We start from the raw sequence: 12,708 nt of genomic DNA, 5'->3' as shown, positions 1-12,708 counted from the left end.
AATGCATTTATCTGGAATCTTTTGTATAAGTTCTTGAATAAATCTTGGAAACCAAAATGGTGGTTTATCTTTGTATCTCTGCAGTATGGATGGAACAGAGAATTGAAATTGCAAATCTTATAAAAGGGCTTCACTTGGGCTGCCACTTACTTATTTGTAACTTGACATTTTTTTCTGCTTGAAAATTTCAGTTCTCGTGTAGTAAGTACACCAAAATGGAAGAAGGGAACTGCTGACCGCTGAGCAGGTAGTGACCGGTGTAGCATCATGAACTTCAGCGAGTCAATGTTTCATTGTAAAAAGTGTGATGGTCATTTGTGTCTGGTGCTTCCTCAAAGAAAGATTCAGGAATGTAAGTGGGCTCCTCTCCTTCATTAAAAGCACAAGAGGTAACTTCTTCTTAAGATTCTCTTGTGGGAAAAATGGCAACGTGAATAAAATGCAGCTTTCTAACCATTCATCTACCACACCACCTGAGAATTGCATTCCTGGCATTTTAACACAGAGAAATAAAACTTACATTCATACAAAACCCCACACACTAAAGTTTATAGCAGCTTTATTCTGAACGTCTGGAAATGGGGAAAAATGTAGATGACTTTGGCAGGGCGATTGTGGCATAAGCACACTGTGGTAAGCAAACTGTGGTATATCCATAGCATCAAATACTACTCAACCATAAGAAGAAAAAGAACAGATGTTGATACACACAGAAACCTGGATGAATCCACAGACTATTACGATGCATGAAAAAAGGTAATCGCAAAGGTTACACATATGATTCTGTTTACATAACATTCTTGAAATACATAAATTATAAGAATGTGGAATAGATTAGTAGTCAGCAGGGGTTACAGAGGGAAGAGGGAGGGGCACTGCCGAGAAGGGGGCATGGCTATAAAAGGCAACCTGATGGATCCTTGTGGTGATGAAAATGTTCTGTATCTTGCTTGTATCAGTGTCAATACCCTGGTACTACAGTATTTGCAGTATTTGCAAATATTACAATTTTGGAAATGTTACCAAGATGGTTACCATTGGAAGAAACTGGACAAAGGGCACAAGGAAAACCTGTATGCTTTCTCAAAATTGTATGTGAACTATTTCAAAATAAGAAGTTTACTTTAAAGAAACTTAAGTATATTTCCTCCTAGTTTGATCTTGCCTTTGCTTAAAAAACATAAAGGTGGGTGGCGCCCGTAGCTCAGTGGGTAGGGTGCCTGCCACGTAAACTGAGGCTGGTGGATTTGAACGCAGCCTGGGCCAGCTAAAACAACAATGACGACTGCAACAACAAAAAGATAGCCAGACGTTGTGGCAGTCACCTGTAGTCCCAGCTATTTGGGAGGCTGAGGTAAGAGAATCACTTAAGCCCAAGAGTTTGAGGTTGCTGTGAGCTGTGATGCCATAGCACTCTACCGAGGGTGACATAGTGAGACTCTGTCTCAAACAAACGGACAAACAAAAGAAAACCATAAAGGCAAGAATATTTTCCCAACACCCTTCCTTCCTTCCTTCCTTCCTTCCTTCCTTCCTTCCTTCCTTCCTTCCTTCCTTCCTTCCTTCCTTCCTTATTTTTGAGACAAAGTCTCACTGTGTTGCCCAAACTAGAGTGCCATGGTCTCCGCCTAGCTCACAGCGACCTCAAACTCCTGGGTCAGTCTCCCCAGTAGCTGTGACTACAGGTGCTCACCACCACGCCAGGCTAATCTCAAACTCCTGAGCTCAAGTAATCCTCCCTCCTCAGCTTCCCAGAATGCTAGGATTACAAGCATAAGCTACTGGGCCCGGCCTCCCACCACTTTTCTTTTTGTTGCAGACAGTTTCAGCGAAAACGGTTTGTACAGCTTTTCCTAAAAGAAACCTTTAAAACTTGTGCTGATCCTTAGTGTTGTTCAAAAACTCTCCAGGGTTTTCTTCCCACTTTCCTCCCCGAACATCTTTCAAAAGCATAGAGACTGGCTCAGTGCCCGTAGCTCAGTGTTTAGGGTGCCAGCCACATATACCAGGACTGGTGGGTTCGAACCCAGCCAGGCCCTGCTAAACAACAATGGCAACTACAACAAAAAAAAATAGCCGGGCGTTGTGGCAGGCGCCTGTAGTCCCAGCTACTTGGGAGGCTGAGACAAGAGAATCAATTGCCTATGCCCAAGAGTCTGAGTTGCTGTGAGCTGTGACGCTGCAGCACTCTACTGAGGGCGACATAATGAGACTCTGTCTCAAAAAAAAGAAAAGAAAGAAAAAAAGCATAGAGACTAAACTGGCATATAATACTGAGTTCTCTGTTGAGGTTCTCCAGAGAAAGAAAATCAACAGGATATGTACCTACAGGAAGAGATTTACTGTGAGGAATCGGCTCCCCTGATTATGGAAGCTGTTCAGTCCAAGATCTATACTCAGTAAAACCCAGAAGAGCTGAGTATAGTTCCAAACTGAGTCTAAGTCCCATGGCAGAAGACCTATGTCCCAGCTCAAAGACAGTCAAACAGGAAGAAAGACTTTCTTAGCCTTTTAGTCCATTCAGGCCTTCAATGGATTGGGTGAGGCCCACCCAGCAATCTGGTTTACTCAGCCTACTGATTCAAAAATTTCAATTTCATCCAGAAACACCCTTAGAGACACACCCAGATACAATGTTTAACCAAATATCTGGGCACTCTATGACCCAGTCAAGCTGACACAAAAATTAACCTCCACAGATACTCTCGATAAATATGACTAATCAACTTAGCATAATGTCTTACCTGCTCATCTTATGACAATTAATATATTCCAGTTTCTTCACTGCAGCCCAGCAAATGAATTTATTCAGGAATAAACAGGGGGTTGCAATTGGGATATGCACACTGTGGCGAATCAGAGGCCTATCCTGGGAGGCTGAGACAAGGGGAAACTTTCAGAGGCAAAATGAGGAAGGTTACATAAGTTGTTTTGAAACAATCATCCTTGGTCACAAGGGATGAGAACGAAGGTGGCATCAGTTCAAGGTTCAATAGACAGGCCCTGGGCAGATGTCCTTGAAGAGTATTCTTTGTGCAAGGCCTCTGTGGCCTTTTTGCAAGGTTGTGCTTTTCAGAGAGTCCCTCTAACAGTTCATATAGGCATGCATGTGTGAGAACTCCTCATTCAGGGCTCTCTGACTCAATTTTGTTAGGGTTTGGCATAAGCGACTCCATTTTGATTCTGACAACTTTTATGGGCCATTGCTTTCCACCATTCTAACTAAGGGCTGAACTTGTTTAAATTCCTGGAAATTATTAGGTCTTGATTTGTACAGGTAGCAGCAGTCCTCACAGTACTGATTCAATTGCCTATTTGAAATGATACAAGTGTCTTTCCTCTCCTCTCTGCGGTGTGACTTTAAAAATCCATAAAGGACATTTATTTGAATTTTTCCAGATGTTTGGAAACTCAAATATACCAATCAAAGTAAGCTGCTCCTTTCACACAAGAAATTCAATTTACTTCTTATGTTAAGATCCCTTTTAGGTACAGCCATTTATCAAACCCAGAGTTCCAATGGCACACAACAGTGTTGGGGAACCACTGTGTACAAAGAACATCCTTAGCATAGATACACAACATTTGCACATACAACTATTAGGCCCATAGAATTTTACCCAAACATCATAAAGACGAGATATGAACAACTTATTGCTGCAACCTAAAATATCAGGAAATACCACATCCTCGGCATAATCAATAGATGACAAAAAGGACTCACAGATGAGATTAGTTTTCATGTGGCAACAGTCAGGGAGCAAATCCTTACCAACCGTCACACAACAGACATTGTCCCCTGTAGTTCACCTCGTAACATCAGAACCAGAAGGCCACACCGATGTCACTGATGGGTAGAAGCAATGATGCAAAACTAAGGGAGAAATGTTGGGGGTGGGGGGCTTGTCCAACCATCATACTTAGTATGTGAAGGCCAAAGAACTCAACTGCAGCTCATGAGATCCAACGGAGGAATCAGGGAACCTTAGCCAGTAGGCATAAGGCTGTACCAGATGCCCATCAAGTGTAGGATTCTATTGGCTCCAATGGTGTGTTTCAGGTGGGCTAAGTTTCATGAACAAAGCCCTTGCCAAAAACTGTGTAGGAATACCACAGAGATGACTGCCTGCATGCTAATTTATCATGGTAGAGGAGAGAGGACTGGAATTGGATTTTTTTTTTTTTTGAGACAGAGTTTCACTTTGTCACCCTCGGTTTGGTGCTGTGGCTTCACAGCTCACGGCAACCTCCAGCTCTTGGGCTTAGGGGATTCTCTTGCCTCAGCCTCCCAAGTAGCTGAGACTACAGGTGCCCGCCACAACGCCCAGCTATTTTTTGTTGCAGTTTGGCCAGAGCCGGGTTTGAACCCACCACCCTCGGTATATGAGGCTGGCACCCTACTCACTGAGCCACAGGTGCTGCCCGGCATTGGATTATTTTCGTCACATAAAAGCAAAACCAGAATTGATTACAAAAAAAAAGAGGAAATGGAAAAGGGAAAAATGTCTGAGACCATTGTGATTTTTCTCCGCTCAGATAAGCAACTTGGCAGAGGGCTATCAAAGAGTTCTCTCTGGTCCAACTCATCTCCAGCTGAGCTGGTCCCCACAGTCAACTATTACAGAGTGTAGCAGATTTTAAAATATCTTAGAAGCGTAGACGTCCAGTGTACGGAATGGAACACCTGGGTGTAATGTCCACCGTGTCCTCCTGTTGTACTTCTCCCAGGTTAAGGCAGGGTGCACCACTTCCTTGAGTAGAATATCACAGATGGACATATAGGAAGTTTGTCACGCTGGCAAGTAAGTGAAAGGGACATTGACAGAGTTGGGAAATAAATGGCAATTTGATTTGTTACCCCTCCTGTGGAAGGTACATTTGCAGAATTTACTAAAATTAGAAGGCCTATATAAATACTGTAGTGTAGCAATTGCACATCCAGTTAGTTGGCTACACTACAGAAATAGCTGCAGGAGGGACCAAAGGTTTGTGTACAAGAATGATGATGGTTGCATCATCTGTAATCCTAAAAGCATGTAAGGAACCGCACTTCAAAAACATTTTGAAAAGGATTGAATAAATTATGTACACATTGAGAAAGAAATGTTTTTTGTTTTTTCTCCCGAAAATACTAGGATAATTACTATGATGAATGATCCGACTGGTCATACATTGTTGAGAGGTCAATCACCGGATGTAGACACATCCTGGGGCTTGGCCTCCTTTGACAAATGAACAAAAATTGAGGGACATCAAAGTCGCTTTACCTGGCCCAGCCTATATATAAAGGTCAGAATGAATTTTACGCAATTTCCGAGTTTGTGAGCCTGTCGCCCCAGCAGGTAGAGCCTGTGAGAATGGGGTCCTGAGGATGGGGTGGCACCTGAGAGGTGTCAGTTATAAATTTAGCGCGTAGGAGATCGAAACGCCACAGCTCGCGTCCCTGAGAGGGCTCGAACCACCAACCTTTCGGTTAACAGCCGAACGCGCTAACCGATTGCGCCACAGAGACGGGCTCGGGCGGCTGTGCGGGGCTTCCTAGCACGTGAGCCGGGCCCTAGGCTCTCCCCACTCGGGGTCCGCCTCTCAGGACCACTGAGCGGGTTCCCGAGCCTTGGCAAACCGGAGAGACGAGAGCGAGGAATGGCGATGATTCTGGCGTTTGGAACCCCGCACGCTGGTGGACTTTGAAGCCAGAAGGGCAGCCGAGCGGCCTTCGTCCCGCCTCGCCCCTCGCCCGCTTCCAAAGCCCTGGTTAGCGCCCGGCTCCGCGACCCGGTCCGAGCCGCGCGGAGCCGGAGGGCAGCGGAGCGTCCTGCGGGCTCCGGCGGCGGCTCCCGCCGCTCCCTGCGCCGCCGGGCCCGGGCCCTCCGCACCCGGTCGCTTTCGCTGCCTTCTTCGGACCCTGGGTCCAGCACGGGCGCTCCAGGTGGGCAGAGATCGCGGTGGCGGTCGCTCTTGGGTCCCCTCGCCGAGAGCAGGGTCTGGCTCTCAAGCGGGGTGGTGCCCCGTTAGGGCTTGTTGAATTAAACCGTCGTCGTCTTCAGCTGTCAGGTGGCTGAAGAATCCTGAGAATGGACGCCGGGAAAGTTTTTCAAAGGGCAAGTTCTTCTGAAGAGGGTGTTACTCGGGTTGATTTCTCAGCGTCCCGCGCCCCACGGGAAAGGCCTCCGGGGCCACCTCCAAGGCCGTGCGTGGGGCGGGCGGCTGGGGCCCAGGTAAAGGGGCGAGTCCCAAAGGGGACCGGGAAGGGGAGGGAAAGAGGACGCGAGGCGTTGACCCCGGAGAGCAGACCTCCCAGGAGCCTGGTGCAGTGGAAAGGACCGGATCCTCCAGACCGGAGGAGAGTCTTGTTTGTTTAAATGCAGCTGAATGGGGAAGAGAGAAGGGAAAAACAGAGAGACCAAAAAAGAGAGGGAAAGCCAGGACCCGTAGCGTTTTCACAGAGGGAAACCATTACTACCACGGAAAGGTTCGGGTGCCGGCCGGCTCCTCTGTGGGTCACCGTGATCGTATAGTGGTTAGTACTCTTGTGTTGTGGCCGCAGCAACCTCGGTTCGAATCCGCGTCACGGCAGCGTCAGGGTGTGGCACGGCTTTTCCTTTAGCCTCGAACTTCCCAGGAGATGGAATGAGCTGTTCACCGCCGACCAGAGATCATCGGAACTTACACTCTGGAGGACCTCTCTGAGGTCAGGAGAATGGGAAGAAGCCCTGCCGCGCACAGCCGGCCCTGTCACCTCGGAAGGCCATGCCCCTCTCCAAGCAGATGCAGCACCCAAAAGGTGAGGCGCTGTCTCCCAGTCAGCCCTGTGGGAACCTGCCACTATTGAAATGGTGTGGCTGCACCTGTTTTTCTGCTTCAGAGTTTTCACCCAGCCCTGGGGCCTTTTTAGACCAAATCAGAAATGAATGAGAGTCCAACTGGCTGTTTTCAAAGATCTAACAAACACAATGAAACCTAAACTTGATGACATTCTCCAACCCCCAATAATTACTAATGTTGTTTTGCTAACAATAAATGAATCCAGAATAATCCACATAGACTAAAGTGCTCAAATCTTAAGTGCATGACCCGATGAATTTTGACAAAGTAACCACCTAGATCACAGGGTTATGAAAATTTTCCCTGGGCCCAGAACTTCCTTGGAACCCCTTTCCAGTCAGTCCCCACCCAATCCCCACATAGGTCATCTCCATTCTGATTTCTATGTCCATAGATAAGTTTGACTTGTTCCTAAAATTCACATAAGTGAATATCAACATACTCATTATCAACATATCAATATCAATACATTCAATATCAATATATTAATTTTGTCTATTTTTTAAAAATATAATGTAGTATTTTTGAGCTGGGTCCATTTGCTGTGTCCATTTTTAGGTGTTATTGATGAGTGTTATTCCACGTGTGAATACACTACAGTTAATGGATGACAGGGCTGGGCTATTTTTAGTTTGGGATATTGTAAATCAGGTAATAGCCGAGAATGAGCCTTTTTGTGGACTTTGTGCATTCATTTCTTTTCTTTTAACTTTTTTCCCTTTCTTTTTTTTCTTGAGACAGAGTCTCAATATGTCGCCCTTGGTAGAGTGCCGTAGAGTCACAGCTCAACTCCAACTCTTGGGCTTAAGTGATTCTCTTGCCTCAGCCTCCCAAGTAGCTGGGACTGCAGGGAATGGCTGGCACCACAACGCCCGGATATTTTCTTGTTGGAGCTGTCGTTGTTTAGCTGGCCGGGCAGAGCTTGAACACGCCAGCCTCGGTGCATGTGGCTGGTGCTGTATGTAACCACTGTGCTACGGGAGTGGGGTAGGGGGCGAGCCCGTGCATTCATTTCTTTGGAGTACAAACCTGGTTGTGGAATCTCTGGGTCACACAGCAAGTATGTTTTTAATGTTATTAGAGACTAGGAAATACCTTTCCAGAATGACTGCAATGTTTTACTCCCCCACCAATAAGAAGATATGCAGTTGCTCTGCATTCTTATAAGCACCTGGCATTCTCTGTCTTTTCAGCTTTGCCCATGCTGATGGGCATGTAGTGGTATACCCGGGTATTTTAGATTTCCATTCCCCCAGTGAGGCTGAGAGGCCTTTCTTATGCTTTATGGGCATGAAGAAACCTTTTTGTGTATGAAGGAACACTGCTCAAGTGTTTGTTCACTCCTTTTTGTTTTGTTCTGTTTTTTGTTTTTTTTGAGACAGAGTCTCAGTATGTCGCCCTCGGTAGAGTGTCATGGTGTCACAGCTCACAGCAACCTCACATTCTTGGGTTTAATCGATTCTCTTGCCTCACATTCTTGGGCTTAAGCGATTCTCTTGCCTCAGCCTCCCAAAGTAGCTGTGAGCACAACGTGCGCCCGCCACAATGCCCAGCTATTTTTGTTGTTGTTGCAGTTTGTCATTGTTGTTTAGCAGACCCAGGCCGGGTTCAAAACCACCAGCCCCAGTGTATGTGGCTGACGCCCTAACCACTGAGCTACAAGGCGCTGAACTCCACTTCTAATTGCTGCGATTCGGTTTTTCCTTACACTTTTATATTCGACTAGATTTAGATTTACGGAAAAGTGGAGAAGATAGTATGGAGACTGAAGTAAAGCAGATGGAATGGATTTTGATTGCACCAACTCACACTTGAAGTTGTTTTAGCTGCCCCTCCCAACTGTATATTTTTCAAAGATATCCCCTTATTTAAATATGCAGACAAACAAAATGCGAGATAAAAGAGCATACTATACTAAACTCCTCAGACTGTGTGTTTCTAGAAAAGGACAAGGGAACGAGAGCATGATAAACAGAAAAAATGAAAGCAAGGGACGTGCTCAGCACTGCCATCACAGTGTGTCCTGAGCTAAGGCTCATGATTGTCTCCATCCTATGCACCTGAGAACTAAGAAAATATTAATCAGGGCCATGGTATTTCAAAGATGGTATAGGAAAGCAAATTTACTGAAGTAAACGAGTCTAGTGAAGAAAGGCAGGAAGAGGTTTTAAAAAACAACAACAAAGGCCAGCATGGTGGCTGGGGCCTGTGATCCTGCCCAGGAGCTCCCAAAGGGCCACACCTCCACAGGAGCCAAATTAGCAGAAGAGTCCTTTATTTAAAAGCCCACTGGTGACTGCCTCACACCCAACACAGGGGTTTGGAGAGCAGCCTGGACTGTTTAAGGGGTCAGGATTTTTGCCGAGGTGCACCCAAGTTGGTAAGTAAGCAATGTACAGAAGCAGAACTTTGCGGTTAGTTAGTCATACATCTTTGTTCCAGTACTTTCCCCACCTGGTATTATTTGAAGGTCAGTCTGGGGACAGTTGGTACTTCCTGGTTTATTTCCCAGGGAGTGAGTTAGTTAAGCAAGCAATCAATTAATTAATACTTTCCCATCTATCTTGGGAGTGAACCAGACTTACTCCATTTTGTTGAGGGCTTGTAGCCCAGAAATTTGCCAGGAGTTAACTGGTATTTTTCCACCTTAGTCCAGGTCTAACACTCTGGGAAGCCTCGGTGGTTGAATTACTTGAGCTCAGGAGTTCCAGATCACCCTGAGCAAGAGTGAGACCCTGTCTCTACTCAAAAAAATAGAAAAACTAGCTGGGCTTGGTGGTGCATGCCTGTAGCCCCAGCTGCTCGGGAAAGCTAAGGCAAGAGGATTGCTCAAGCTCCAGAGTTTCAGGCTGCTGTGGGCTATGATGATGCCATGGCACGCTACCCAGGCCAAGAGAGTGAGACTCTCTGGGGAGCGGGGGGAAGAATTTAAAAACCAAAAGACAGAAACCACACGATGAAGTGGTGGAAGTCAGACTATGCCAGTAATCCCTAACATAATGCTAATAGCTGCTAGTTATAATGCATCTAGATCTCTCTATGACAGTTTATTAGACACAAAAGGGTTAAATATTAAGAGCAGAACAAATATATGTCAGGCATATTATAAAAAAAGAATGAGAGTGAAAACACGACTATCGAACAAAGCTATCGAACGAAGGCAAGTGGCAAAAGAAAAAAAACACTTTCCATTAGGTAGAGGAGTAAATCCTAGCCTCTACCCAGAATCAAATTGTTTTTCCCTTGGGCGGCCCCTGTGGCTCAAGGAGTAGGGCGCCGGTCCCATATGCCAGAGATGGCTGGTTCAAACCCAGCCCCGGCCAAAAACCACAAAAAAAAAAAAAAATTGTTTTTCCCTGAACTGGTCTCTTTGAGTGTCCACACAAGGGTGCAGTAATGGAAAGAAATCTAGGGATGAAACGTTCATATATGGGCTCTTGGATGGCATAAGAATTTAAAAGCAAGGCTGAATTTAAAAGTTTCTCCAGGAACTAGAAAAGGAACATAGGAGGAGAGAAGCCCAATTCTCACCCAGAGCTTCTGGATTAACCCAAGCACATTCATTTCCAAGAGTCCTTTTCCCCAGTGCTCCTCTCTGGGTCCTGAAGGCCTGTTTGGGAAAAGAACTAGTGTGTGTCTCCAGGTTGGGAGGAGAGGGCTTGACAGGTACCAAGCAATGAGAAGGCAAAGAGAAGAAATGAACTTTCCAGTGGTGGTTGTTGTTAGTCACCTTTTCCAAAGAGAACACAGCGAAAATCTTAAAGTTGCTTTCCCCAAGTCCTTCTCAGAACTCTTTGCGTTGATACATAGGTCAGGGTCTTCTGAGGGAGCCTTGGTGGCTCAGTAGTAGAATTCTAGCTCCTACAGCATAAACATGGGCTTGATTCCTGTCCTGTGCAGGAGTTAATCTTTCTTGTATGGGATGCTTTTATGCTCACTTACGCTGCCTATTTCTCAGGCCATTTTCCGGTTCTGACTTTCAGAAACACCCTCGCACTGTGGCTCAGCGGGTAGGGTGCCGGCCCCCATATGCCGAGGGTGGCGGGTTCAAACCCAGCCCTGGCCAAACTGCAACAAAAAAATAGCCGGGCGTTGTGGCGGGCGCCTGTAGTCCCTGCTGCTTGGGAGGCTGAGTCAAGAGAATCGCCTAAGCCCAAGGATTTGGAGGTTGCTGTGAGCTGTGTGATGCCATGGCACTCTACCGAGGGCGATAAGGTGAGACTCTGTCTCTACAAAAAAAAAAAAAAAGAAACACCCTTGCACTAAAAAGGAGGAAAAGGGAAGCACCGCATACCCTTTACCCTTTCAGGTTATTTCCAAAGCAGAAGACATTAGGGAAATTCTCTTTGCAGAGATCGTATCTTTGACGCACCAAGTGTCTGAGTGGTCTCTGCAGTTTTGCACATTTCATCCCCAAATCCCAAGAGTCATGTGCTCACTGATGCACTTCTGGGATCTTGCACAGACCATTGGACCAAGTCTCACTAGGGTGTGGGAATCAAGAAATGAATCGCCCTTGATTAGGTCCCATTTATTTTTATTGTTCCTGCAATTGGCAATGACACAATCAACGAAGCAAACAGACAACCTTGAGAACAGGAGAAGATATTTGCATGTTATGAATCTGACAAAGGGCTAATGTCCAGAATCCACAAAGAACTTAAGCAAATCAACAAGAGAAGAGCAAATAACCCCATTAATCACTGGGCAAGAGACATGAACAGAATCGTTTCCCGAGAAGACAAATGGCCAACAAGCACATGAAAAAACGATCATCCCTAATCATCAGAGAAATGCAAAGCAAAACCAGTTTGAGGTATCACCTAACCCCAGTGAAAATAGCCCACATCACAGGGTCCCAAAGCTGCAGATGCTGGCATGGGTGCAGAGAAAAGGGGAACACTTATGAACTGTTGGTGCGATTGCAATCTAGTACAGCCTTTTTTGGAAAGAAGTATGGAGAATCTTCAAGAGCTAAAATTACACCTTCCATTTGATCCCGCAATCCCATTACTAGGTATCTACTCACAAGAGAAAAAAAAGTCATTTTGTTATGAGGACATTTGCAACTAGTTGAATGTTTATAGCAGCTCAATTCACAATACCCAAGATATGGAAACAACTCAACCCATCAACCCATGAATGGATTAATAAACTGTGGCATATGAATTACCATGGCATACTATTCAGCTATTAAAAATGGTGGAGACTTTGCATTTTTTAATATTTACCTGGATGGATTTGGAGAGCATTCTCCTAAGTCAAGTATCTCAAGAATGGAAAAGCAAGCATTCCATATACTCAATATTAAGTTGAAACTAGTAGATGAACAACTACAGGCCCACGTGAGAGAAAAACACAAATTCAAAAACTGGGGATTGGGGGAGGGGTTCCTGGAAGCTCCCACCTAATGAGTACAACGTAGGAGTATATGGCACACTACCTTGGTGAAAGACTCAACTACAACTTGGACTTTTCCTTACAAACCCAAACAATGTAACCTAATCATATGCACCCTCATATTAACCTGAAATGAAAAAAAAAAAAAATAACAAAACAAAATGCCTGAAAAGAGAGAACCTTTGGGGTCTACCAGATGTGCCTTCTTGGGGGCAGTGTCAGGAGCCCAGAGTAAGGCGGGGGGACTCTGTGGAAGGTAGGAGAGCTTCTGGGAGAGAGGTTTCAAACCTTTTTGTCCAGGAAGACCCCAGTCTTTGGTGGTCTTGTTCAAATTAAGGATGGAACCCAACCCAAGGTGAAGAGCAGCACATCCCTAAAAATCATTTCTGTTACCCTTGTTTGTTTTACTCTCCACCCAGAAAAATCTTCCCTTTAGGAAATCACTTTTCACACTTAGATTAAGCTGCATGAGGAGGAGGTCAT

The 12,708-nt window shown here is 45.5% G+C and overlaps 1 non-coding gene across 1 annotated transcript; it reads right to left on the bottom strand.

The window, feature by feature from the left end:
• Positions 1-5,438: 5,438 nt before the first annotated feature.
• On the bottom strand, positions 5,439-5,512 carry TRNAN-GUU (transfer RNA asparagine (anticodon GUU)). The gene has a single exon. It is a non-coding gene; the product is annotated as a tRNA-Asn (tRNA).
• Positions 5,513-12,708: the final 7,196 nt, after the last annotated feature.

This window comes from Nycticebus coucang, chromosome 5, assembly GCF_027406575.1.
Source record: "Nycticebus coucang isolate mNycCou1 chromosome 5, mNycCou1.pri, whole genome shotgun sequence".
In the NCBI taxonomy this organism is placed as follows: domain Eukaryota; kingdom Metazoa; phylum Chordata; class Mammalia; order Primates; family Lorisidae; genus Nycticebus; species Nycticebus coucang.
This window is presented reverse-complemented; position numbering and strand designations above follow the sequence as displayed.